The following is a 12,151-nucleotide window of genomic DNA, read 5'->3' as shown; positions in this document are numbered from 1 at the left end:
TCACCCTGGAATTACATTATGAAAAATTATGGGAGGTATAAAAAATATTGAGGCTGGTCTAGTTCCTTTGCCTAAATATGAAGAGCTAAGTGGTGGGCATAACAAGGGAAAATGATTTTCTGGACCCCTATACTATGTCGGTTTTGTAAGTTGAATACTTCTACTTACATGTTTGTCATCTAGACCCCTGAACCCACTAAAAAACAACATTTTAAATCCTTTTTTGATGAATGTAACACACTCTCCCCCACGTCAGCTGTCATGTCAGCTGTCATACCTGACACGACATCTGCCACATCATTTAAAAAAATAAAAAAAATATTGCATTAAATTCTAAGTCATTTTTAAAATGCTACATAACAAATTAAATATTAAAATTAATTTAATTAAATTAGAAAAATTTATAAATTGTAGAAAAATTTGAATAATCTTGTTTTTATTTTTTCTCACAAATTAAACATCAAATCCATTCCAAATAATTAAAATTCTTTTCCAACTAATTTAAATTTTTAACTATAAATTCATATATACAAACATAATAAATTTTTGATTTTTAAATTTGAATATTTTTAACAAATTCACAAAAAATTTAATTTTTTTTCAAGCGAAATTCACTAATTTTTTTCAATATTCACTATCACTCATTTTCAATTTAAATTTAAATTTTAATCCCCAAAAAAATAAAAAGATTTCAAATTTAAATTTTAATTAAAAAAATGAAAAGAATTGAATTGAGAAGAAAAATTAAAATAAAAAATAAAAAGTGAACGTGTGGTGAGGGGGGGGGCTGGAATAGTGTTGGGGTGCGGTGTGGGGGATGGAAGGGGCTGAGGTGGGGTGGGGATGAGGCTGGGAGAGGGACTGGACGGGGCTGGTGAGGTGTGGGGGGTGGGGACAGGGCTGGGTTTGAGTGGAGAGGCTGGGGGTGGGATGGGATGGAGTTGGGTAAGGTGTGGGGTTGGGGACGGGCTGCGGTGAGGTTGGGGAATGGCTGGACGGGTGTTGGGGTGGGGGCGCTAGGGTGGGGTGGGAAGGGGCTGGGTGGGGACAAGCTGGGGTGGGGAGGAAAAAAATATTTTTATTTTTTTAAAATTTTTAAAAATATTTTTAAATTTTAAAAACTATTTTTAAATTAAAAAAGATGGAGGGAAAAAAAGGACCTTTTTTTTAAATTTTAAAAAATATTTTAAAATTATTTTTAATTTTTTAAAATATTTTTAAATTAAAAAAGATGGAGGGAAAAAAAGGACCCTTTTTTTTTAAATTTTAAAAAATATTTTAAAATTATTTTTAATTTTTTAAAATATTTTTAAATTTAAAAAGATGGAGGGAAAAAAGGACCCTTTTTTTTAAAAAAAATTTAATATTTTTTAAAAATTATTTTAATGTATAAGTGGCCAAAAATTGACCCTCACTCGCACCTCAGACGAGTGGCTATCCTCTCTTTGTCCTAGTCACTATTACCTTGCCACATAGGCAAGGTCAACGGTCAAAGAGTGCAAAATATTACTTTTTGATGGGTTCAAGGATCCATATGGCAAACATATAAGTAGAAGTGTCCAACTTACAAAATAGACATAGTATAGGGATCAAGAAGGTCATTTTGCGGCATAACAACACTGACTACAATTGCAAGGTGATGTACGAAAGCAAAACTAATTCGCTCCCTAATATCAGATAATAATTACTTTGGTAAATTGAATTTGTTTTAAATATCTAATGTTTTACAAAAATGATAAGTTTTTTTTTTCTCTTCAGATTTGCCCTTATTATCTTGACTAATAGAGTGTTAATTAAGTGAAAGTTTTAAGTAGCGAGCAAATGATAATTTTGACAAATATTCTTTTGACTAAGGGTATTCATCAATTTGTTGTTGATTTATACTACTAACACTTTCTAATTATTTTGATTAGTTAAGCACACGAAATATTCATCTTCTAGTATAATAAATTAGTGTTTAAGTTTTATATATGCACTAAACGTTATAATTATGAGTAGATGTGATCAATTATTTTCACTTAATTGATAACATGATACAATTTATGAATTGTGAGTAGATATTTTATAATTTTTGTTGTAAGGTCTTCAATATTATTTAAAGTAAAATCAAAATCATAAAATTAATTATTAAATTTTCTTGGGGTTCAAAATTTTGAGAGTCTGAGGCATATGCTTTACTAGCTTCACCTTTGAGCCATTCTGGTATAACTCATCTACCTATCTACCTACCTACTTATCTATCTATCTATCTATCTATCTATCTATCTATCTATCTATCTATCTATCTACCTACCTTTCAATCAATATATGTATATAAAGGAAAAACATGTAGAAGGTGATGTGACACTTTTCTATGACCTCCATTTATATTTATCTTTCTTCTCCTTTTTTTGATTTTTTTGTCACAATATATTCCAATAAAATGTAGTAATACTTAATTTTGTTCTCCAAATCACTAATTTCTTTTCAGTTTATTTGGGGGTTTCTTTTACAGTTTAAAACCCCAAAAGTCTTTATCATTAATCTAATGATTTATTAGTAGTAATTTATTATGTAAAAACACGTAAAATATATCCTCTTCGTAGAGAATTCATTTTCATAAAAATCTCAAAACCTTTTCATTAATGTTAACATCTATTTCCTTTTTTTGAACATTTAGGAGTCACGTCTTTTTATTGTTTCTCTTATAGTAACGGATGTTTTGGATATCAGTATATGATCTCTCAATCTCAACGTCCATGAGTAGCAGTATAAGCATGGTCCTCTTCTTTCTTCCTCTTTAGACTTCTATTATCTCTGCTTTGGTTTCTTTTCTTTCCAAAGTTTTACTTTTATTTTATTTGTAATTAAATTTTGAATGCATGACTGTTGTCATGTACTTTATAGCTACAATATTCTTTTTATTGTTATAGTAGTAAGATCAACTGTGATTCCTTTTTCTTAATGAGTTGTTGTTTTATAGTAGTTTTTTTATTTAATCATTTTATTAGGTGAATAATTAGTTAATAAGAATCAAGAAAGTTCTCCTTTATGTACAAAGATCGGAGGCATTTTGTTGATGAGAATAATTCTATGTTGGATCTGAAGTCTTTACGAAGTTTGGACAATTTTTTCCATCGATTTCAATAATTGCTTATATATGATTTGGTTAGTATATATGTATGGATGCCCAAATACCCATGACCAGCACGTGGAAGCTCAAAGTAGAAATAGCTATTAGCAAGTACTTTTCGGAGTTTTATAGAAATATACGTTGTATGTACTTGAAGTTCTTAAATTATTAAATATTTGAGTTTAGAATATATCAATTTTTAATATTACGAGCAGTATGAACTGAAGAGAAAATTGTAGCGATTTAAAGATGTAAAGATTGTGACAAAGGCAGTGCTTATAGATGAAATAAAACTCTCTATATATCTATTTTCATTTTTTCTTTTCATGTCGCAATAATTAATTTTTTATGAAGTAGCTTTTAGCAAGCACTTTTCGGAGTTTTATAGAAATATACGTTGTATGTACTTGAAGTTCTTAAATTTGTAAATACTTGAGTTTTGAATATATCATTTTTATTATTATGAGCAGCATGAACTAAAGAGAAAAATATAGCGATTTAAAGATGTAAAGATTGTGACAAAGGTGGTGCTTATAGATGAAATAATACTCACTCTATATCTATTTTCATTTTTCCCTTTTCTGTCGCAATAATTATTTTTTTATGAAGTAGCATTGCATGTAGGGTGTACAAAAATTGAATCGAAAAAATGTTATCGATTTATTGCGATTGAAATTTTGGACTAACACTTTGTTAATGATTTTATAAAAAGGTATTATCGGATTATCGGTTCGATTTTAATTTTTAATATTGAGTTATTGGGTTAACTGATAATCGATTAAGATAATTATTACTTTACCCCTACTTATATATTAAACTAATCTATAAGTGACTTTGTATTATCTTATTATTTGACTTAATTAATATTGCAACATATACTTTTCTACTTTTGTATTTTTATTATATTGCAACGTAATTTTTATAAACAAACACACACGTGCACACCTTTAAAATAAATTGAGTGGCAAACCTTAACATTCAATTTATACTCTTAATAATGTCCACAATTCTCATTTTTCACTCTTCATAACCCCCAAAATCAATATATATATACAAAGGAGATTCTAAGACAATCTTATGTGGCATGTCATAGAGCCCACCATTTTCATTTATCTTTTTTCTCCTTTTTTTGATTTTTTTCTTCATTCTTTCACTAATTAATTTGTTTACTAATTAAAAAAACTTGATAACATTTATTATATGTAATTATATCTCATAAGTTATAAAAAAAAATCTCTATCTATTTGTATTTTTCACTTAAATGACATGTCTTCTCAAATTCATTCTACTTAATTCTTATGAATTAATTAATTTATATATACCATTCATCTATGAAATTGTTAGATACTCATTTGCATTTTCTCCTTCTTCTTCGCTAATAGTATTTTTTGTCCTTTTTTTTCTTTACACTTTTTTCATCATGTGATATTCATCAGTTTGCTGAAGATCATAGAAATATTCTTTAGAATTTCTTCTTGTATAATAATAGCTAAACATACACAAGTTTATTAAAATTACGAAGCAAGTTTGATGGCGATACAAATTCATCAAAGAGAGAATTAATTTAATTTGATACAAGTTTATCAAGATAAAGAAGAAAGTTTAATGATCTTGGAAGATTCATTAAGAGAGATTATGTTTTGGAAGATTCATCAAGAGAGATTATCAAATTAATTAGTATGGTGGGCCCATAACCTCAAATGGGAAAATTTCCCTCACTACTTTATCGGGAGGAGTTTTTTGCGTTTCGTTGATTTCGTCCATAATTTCGTCGCATAAAAGATCTGTATCAACCATTCTTATGATGATCTGGAAGATAGGGATTTTAAAAAAAAAAATGAAAGAAGAAATAATGAGAAACGAAGCCATTGAGGAGAAACTGAAATGAAAAGATTGATGCGTCAATATTGCATTTAAACAGTTAATTATGTTATAGTTCATGCAAGCTATATATACAACTAACAATGTAGCTGATCAACTAGCTAGTTTCATCAACATCAAACTTTTCTTCCAATGAACAGAATTCTGTACGTTTCCAGAATTACAAAACTGATAGCCCAAGAACATCAAAATTCCAATGAACAAAATTCTGTTTCCAGAATCACAAACTGATAAATATATAGCCCAAGAAAATTCACAAAAACGGTTAGCTAGTACATTAATTAATTAAGACAATAATATAATAGTGGTATAGCAAAACTTGACAAGAAAACTCTATAATCATCTCACCACTTTAATTAGTAACTTCAGCAATTGAAGGAAAGAAAGTTAAAGTTTAATGATGAAGATAAATGGAGTTAGAAGAAGCAATATATATATTGGAACGAATTAAGGAGGTTCGACAGGTATAACAGAATGGTGAAAACTACCCTCTTAAATTTATTTTTTTGTTGCATGCATGCATGGTGTCCATGAGTGTTAGTATATATGGATCTTTATTTTTTAAAAAAACTTATGGACAAGAAGATTTTGTGGGATTGTAATAATTTTTGAATTTAATAAATTGATATAATGTATTTATTATGATATAATTTGTGATTATGATTTTTATTTTTTGATGCTTAAAATTTAAAAAATTGATTGAACGTAACGTAATATTCATGTTTTTATCATCAAAGATCTAAATATGGTTGAGTGTTTTAAGTGAAAATAAAATAAAATAATTAAAAATGATATTTTTGGGATTCCTAGAAGGTTGAAAAACTGACATATTTTCGGATACCATTTTAGGGTCGTCTATGAAAAAAAACCTGACCCATTTCAAATGGAATTTTGTGATTAAAGTAAACATACGCACTAGTCAAAGGGGTTCAACATCTACTATATATACTTAAAAAAGAATTGTTCATGTAAAAATAGTATAAAAATAGTATAATTTTTCGTCGAAAGGTATTCGGATGAACCCCTGAATCCAAGGTGGCTCCTCCACTGATAGAGTATGTATGCAATTTCCTATTTTTCATCATGTTAGGTTGGTTAAAAAATTTGGAAATTATTTTTCTAGGGAAAAAGGAAATATTCTAGGCTCAATTATATTCGGTAATTTCCATATTTATAGTGATAAAGGTCTGGAATAATAATAATAAGCTTCATCGGTGCTTATTTACACTGCTTAGCATATCTCGATAGACCCTCGACTCAACTAAACATATCACCAATCAAGTATGAAAACAAATAAGAATCTATAGTGAATACAAAAGGAGAAGAGAACAGTAGCAATAATAAATGATGTGATAACTGAAGTCAAGGAGACACTAAAATGGAAGGATAAGATAGCCCTGGAGTACTTCCTTACTAAATGGGACAGCTCCCGGTGCACTAAAACTTTTACTATGTACAGGTTTCGAGGAAGGGTCCCACCACAAGATCCTTACTGTCCTACTATTTTAATCAGTTGGGATATGGATGGGGCTTGGGGGTTCCTATGACCCATACATACATTTGGATACGTTATCTATATGACATCCAATGGAGTGGGATCCTTCTTTGAATTCTACGTGAACACGAAATAGTTTGTGCATTAGAGTGACCCTTATTTGTCCTCTTACAAGAAAGTTTTGAGGAGGGAAGGATATATACGAACATACTATTTTCGATAAGACTACCGTCTCACGAGAAACGAAGAAATTATAGGATATGAAACGATAAAATAACATGATACAAAGCAAAAGAAACAACAAAAATAATGATCCGACATATCAAATGGGCTTAACATAAAAGTTGAACTCAACATCATTAGGCCCATTACACTTTAGATCCAAACGGCCCATACCTTCAATTGGGCCACATGACTCAATGGGTGTAATTTGAGGCTCTTTCAAATATAAAATAACGTTCACTAATGATTTTTCGATAGTATTAACTAAAATTAAGTAACAAAACTCTATGTATAAACATTAATTTAGTGTAAACATTCATGATAAGTAAGTTTTTTAAACGATTTGCTATTATGCTTGAGTTATAATTTGAGAATTACGAGGTTTCAAGTTCAAATTTTAGTGAAAGTGAAAATTTAGGTGACTTTTATATTTATTTATTCAAGGTCTTGGTGAATATATATATACCAAGTATCTGTGCTGGTGAGATAGCAAGTGCCCATAAAATTAGTTAAAATGCACAGTAGTTAAGCTGGATATCACAATTATAAGATAATCATGATTTATAAGTAATTATTAGCTCTAGTATTTAGTGGAGGCCAAAAAATATGTATACTACTAGAATTATTATTTTGTACATAAAAATACGTGAAACATAATTAGAGTTTTTTTTTTAATTGAATAAATGCGCTTTAATTAAACAATAAAGTGGAGGGTTGACCACATTTAGTGCATAGGAATATTAGCTCCATGTGAAATACATTTTGAATATTTTGATTTAACATGAATGATAATAACATGAAAATTGAATAATCAAGAATAATAATGATCCCAAAGTCAAAGTGTTAAGATCATATAAGAAAATGACAATAGATTATTTAACTAAGATAATATTATCATGCATTATAACTTTCGTTATGCATGAAGTTCGAAGAAAAAATAAGACCACAAGAATTTATTATACATAACTTTACTCGCTTTTCAAGAAGACGCTAATTCCACGATTTGATGATGACCTGACAACAGCTGTATCAGCTGTGAATATACTTCAAGACTCTTATTCAACGAAGCTAATTTATTTTACACTGAAACTTATCTTAAATAAGAAAACATTCTTCAATTCTTATTTCCTTTTTCATATTGTAAAGGGGATCACATTGGTAGTAATATAGGTCGATACGTTTCCAGCTTATGTTTCAATGACAAGTAAGGCGGTCAAGTCCGAGCCGATGACGACCGAATACCAGGCAGGGGCAGAGCTACCCTTTGGCGAGGGGGTTCATCTGAACCTCATTCGGTAGAAAATTATACTACTATTTATATATGGTTAAAATTATTTTATATATATATATATATATATAGTAGATATTGAACTCCATTTGATTTGTTCGTATGTTATTTCTGAAGCTTCTAAGTAAAAATCCTGACTCCACCGCTAATACCAGGCGTGTGTGTTATTTCTGAAACTCCTTAGTGAAAATCTTGACTCCGTCACTGATATCAGACGTGCATGTTATTTTTGAAACTCTTTAGTGAAAAATCGTGACTCTGCCAGACGCTACAACATGAAGTAACTCATGTCATACTTTCAGAAAAAGCTCGAATGACTTTATGCCAGAAGGTACGAACCCAAAACGTCTGATTAAAGATTACAAAAGAAGCAGGAGGACAGGTGGTGGGTGATGCACAAATGTTGGAAAAATGAATCTTCCACTTAAATTCCACCCACACAACACCTACAAATTTGTACTTAAAAATTAAAAAAATAGCTAAGAAAACAATTATTTAATTATCCCCCCACCCCTCCATTGTTACCCCACCCCTGCCCCACCCCCACGCAAAAGTTCCTTTCTGTCCCTTATTATAATCAGCACAATATATTTTGTGGTTTGTTACTTTTGATTTTGTTGTCTTGTTTCAGTTAAAGAAGAAAACAGGAGCTTTTGTCTTTTCAGTTTAGCAGAATTTAAGGTTAGTGTTTTTTTTTTTTTTCCTTTTTTTGGTTTTCTTGGTATATATATATATATATATATATGCATATCATGTCTTATTTGTAAAAAGATTGAATCTTTTGTGATTCTTGGTTATTTTTAGGTTCCTTTCACTTTATATTATCATGTCTATGATGTTCATTTTTAGCTTTTTTTGGTTTTCTTGGTATGTGTGTAGATATATGTGTGTATCATGTCTTATTTGTAAAAAGATTGAATATTTTGTGATTCTTGGTTATTTTTAGTTTCCTTTCACTTTATATTATCATGTCTATGATGTTCATTTTTAGCTTTTTCGGATTGTTATTGCTGATGAAATAGAGGTAAAAAGAGAGAATTTGGAATCAACCAACTTTTTCCCTTAATAAGGAAAAAAAAAGTTTCAACTCCTCATCAATGATTAACTAATAAAGGAGAGATCTGTTCTAGCGTTGGTGGACAGAGTTATGTAGTATGGTATTTGTTACTGGCAGGAGGTACATGCAAGCTGGCCTAGACACCACGGTTGATTAACTAATATAGGACAAATCTGTTTTAGTCTTGGTGGACAGAGTTATCTGGTATAGTGAATGCAAGCTGGCTCACACATTGCGGTTATCCAAAAAATAAAAATAGAGATAAATCTTGATGTGGGGTGTTTCAAGATTCAATTTTTATTCAGCTTTATCAGATGAAAATTGAAATATAATATGAATTGAACCTTGGAACTTTTATTTCCAACATAGCTTTTTCCTTGTCATTAACCATCAATACTTTACCATTTGCATATTGCCACGATGGCCGTGGAAACAACCTCTTGTAGAAATGTAGGGTAAGGTTGCATAATAACGGAAGCTTTAGTGCACCAGGCTGCCTGATATACCATGATGCTCATGGCGGCTTATCTCTAATTGAATTTTTTAAAACTAGATTTTAATGTTCCAAAGATGTGATCTTAGAGTTCTCTTACACTAACGCACTAAGTATACCGTCAATGGGAATCAGTAGTGTAGCCAAATATAGTGAGGGGTGGTTAGTTGAACACCCTTCGTCGAAAATTATACTACCTATATATAGGTCAAAACTTTTTTTTTTTTGTATTGTTTGAATATTGAACACCCTTGACGAATGTTCTTGTGGGAATTCGATTATTGTATTGTCTTTGTATGAATTGAAATTTGAAAGTAATATATAATCCCCTGGTTTAACTTGCCACGATTTATTGTTTTCAGCTATTTGTGTCGATAGCTCAACAGTAACAATTTGCTAGTAGGTGCAATGCTATGTTAATTTATAATTAATTAAAATTTAATTATACGCATAAACACAAGAAAAAGTTATCGAACCCTCGATTGTTCTCGATCCAGAAAATTAATTAATTAATCATATGATTAATTAACACATCGAAAATTAATTGGATTAATTAAAAATAAAAGTGAATTTTGTAGATCGGTAGATTTGGGAAGAAGAGAAAAAAAAAAGGTGTTAGTAATTTCTATGTTTATCCACTACTTGTTTTGAAAACGACATTTTTCTAACTCACAAAATGGGGAAATGAAAGAGATAACCTTTTGCCTTTTTAAGGGGTATTTTTTTAATTAAAAAAAATAATTAAATTAAATTAAATATTATATGGAATTGAAAATGACAAAATTGATAATTGATTTTTAGGGATTTTAATAAAAGTTTGTAATTATTATATATGAAATGATTCGGTTCATGAAATATTTCGCGTTCGCTTGGTGTCATAACGATTGGAGTTTAACGGGAGAGTTTATCGTGACGTGAAATGAGTGGGGCGGGTTATTCTGATGCAAGGAGGGGTGAGATGAATGTGTTTTTCGTAAAATGTCTGTTTAGTTTGGTCTATCTGACGAGTAATTCTAGTTCAGTGTTTGTTTTGTGTGATTTATCTGGCGAGTCATTCCGATTCAGTGTTAGTTCGATTTGATCTATCTGGTAAGTGATTTCAGTTCGCGGCAGAGAAAAAGACAGCAAGCGAGAGTGCTTTTGTTTGCTTCTTCTCCACCTAGGTTTGCATTTTTCGTGATCATGTAATGAAGATAGTGCTAGAAGAGTTTTTTGTAGAATGTTACTTTAATTGCAGAAGAAAGGTATAGTTTTGACTAGCATGATTATATACTGTTACTCGAAATGAGGGAGACTAGGTGAGGATGAGGCTTCGGTCTGATTCAATGTATTACTTTCTGATTCAATTAAATATTACTTTGTAGGTCCGAAAGATCTGATTCAACAGAAATCCCGCATGGAGTGTATCTGATACACAGTTAAAGAATATTCTATATGATCAACTCACACGACTAATTATCAATCATGACTACTTTCTAAAATGGAACACCGCACTAAATATTCAACAACTCGATCAAATCAGTTAATCTTGTTCATCCCAAATAAACTAACAGAGCTTTTGGCGTATAAAATTCTGTCAATACTTCAACTACAATAGTAAGGTAGAAATAGACATGTCTCAACAGAGAGAGTTGCACCTCAAGAAATTTAACAAAGTTGTTATCACGACACAGAATTAGCAGTTCAGTTTGTCATGACAAAAGAACGAATGAGATACGAATACGTGAAAAATGCATTCTCAAATATCTTCCCTTTAATTTCATCTATCTAGCGAGCGATCCGAGTCCCTAACATGACAAAACAACACAATAAAAAGCAAAAGAAACAATAAAAGAAAAAGAAGAAATTGTAGCAAGGTGCAAGGATATAACACGACAAAACAATATGATACAAAGCAAAAGAAACAACTCAAGTAGGAAAAATTACATAAATTCATACCTTAACTTATGTTATTATTACCTAAAATTTCAATTTCTTAAAATAATTTAAAAAATCTTGAATTTCACTTAGGATTGAGATGCATCACTTAGGGTCGTGATACATTAGGGACCGACTAAGTAATGTATCACGATCATCACTGGATCGGATAAGTAATGTACCGCGACCATCACTGAATCGGCTAAGTAATGTATCGCGATACGAAATTTGGGATTTTATATAACTTTAAAAAGAATAAAAATAAAATATAATTAGGTACTCAATGTATCGCGATACAAAACACATGATTTTATATAACTTTGAAAAGAATAAAAAAAGAATATAGTAGTTGAATTTATGATATTTAATAAAAAAAGAATATAGTAGTTGAGTTTATGATATTTGCCCCCAAAGTAATGGTCCGGCCCATCAAATGGGCTCAACTCCCTAAGCATCTTATGATCATGAAAGTTGAAATCAGCATCATTAGGCCCATTCCACTTTAGGAGCAAAACGGCCCATACCTTCAATTGGGCCACATGACTCAACGGGCATGATTTGAGGCTCTCTCAAATGTAAAATAACGTTCACCGTCCGACTTGCATGTGTTAAGCATGCTGCCAGCATTCACCGATGATTTTTAGATAATATTAACTAAAATTAACTAATAGAACTTTATATATAAA

The 12,151-nt window shown here is 30.4% G+C and overlaps 1 long non-coding RNA gene across 1 annotated transcript; it reads left to right on the top strand.

Moving 5' to 3' along the window:
• Window positions 1–8,522: 8,522 nt before the first annotated feature.
• On the top strand, window positions 8,523–9,419 carry LOC124888514. The gene is made up of 2 exons (XR_007046877.1): window positions 8,523–8,679; window positions 9,173–9,419. It is a non-coding gene; the product is annotated as an uncharacterized LOC124888514 (long non-coding RNA).
• The last annotated feature ends 2,732 nt before the right edge of the window (window positions 9,420–12,151 follow it).

This window comes from Capsicum annuum, chromosome 11, assembly GCF_002878395.1.
Source record: "Capsicum annuum cultivar UCD-10X-F1 chromosome 11, UCD10Xv1.1, whole genome shotgun sequence".
In the NCBI taxonomy this organism is placed as follows: Eukaryota; Viridiplantae; Streptophyta; class Magnoliopsida; order Solanales; family Solanaceae; genus Capsicum; species Capsicum annuum.
This window is presented reverse-complemented; position numbering and strand designations above follow the sequence as displayed.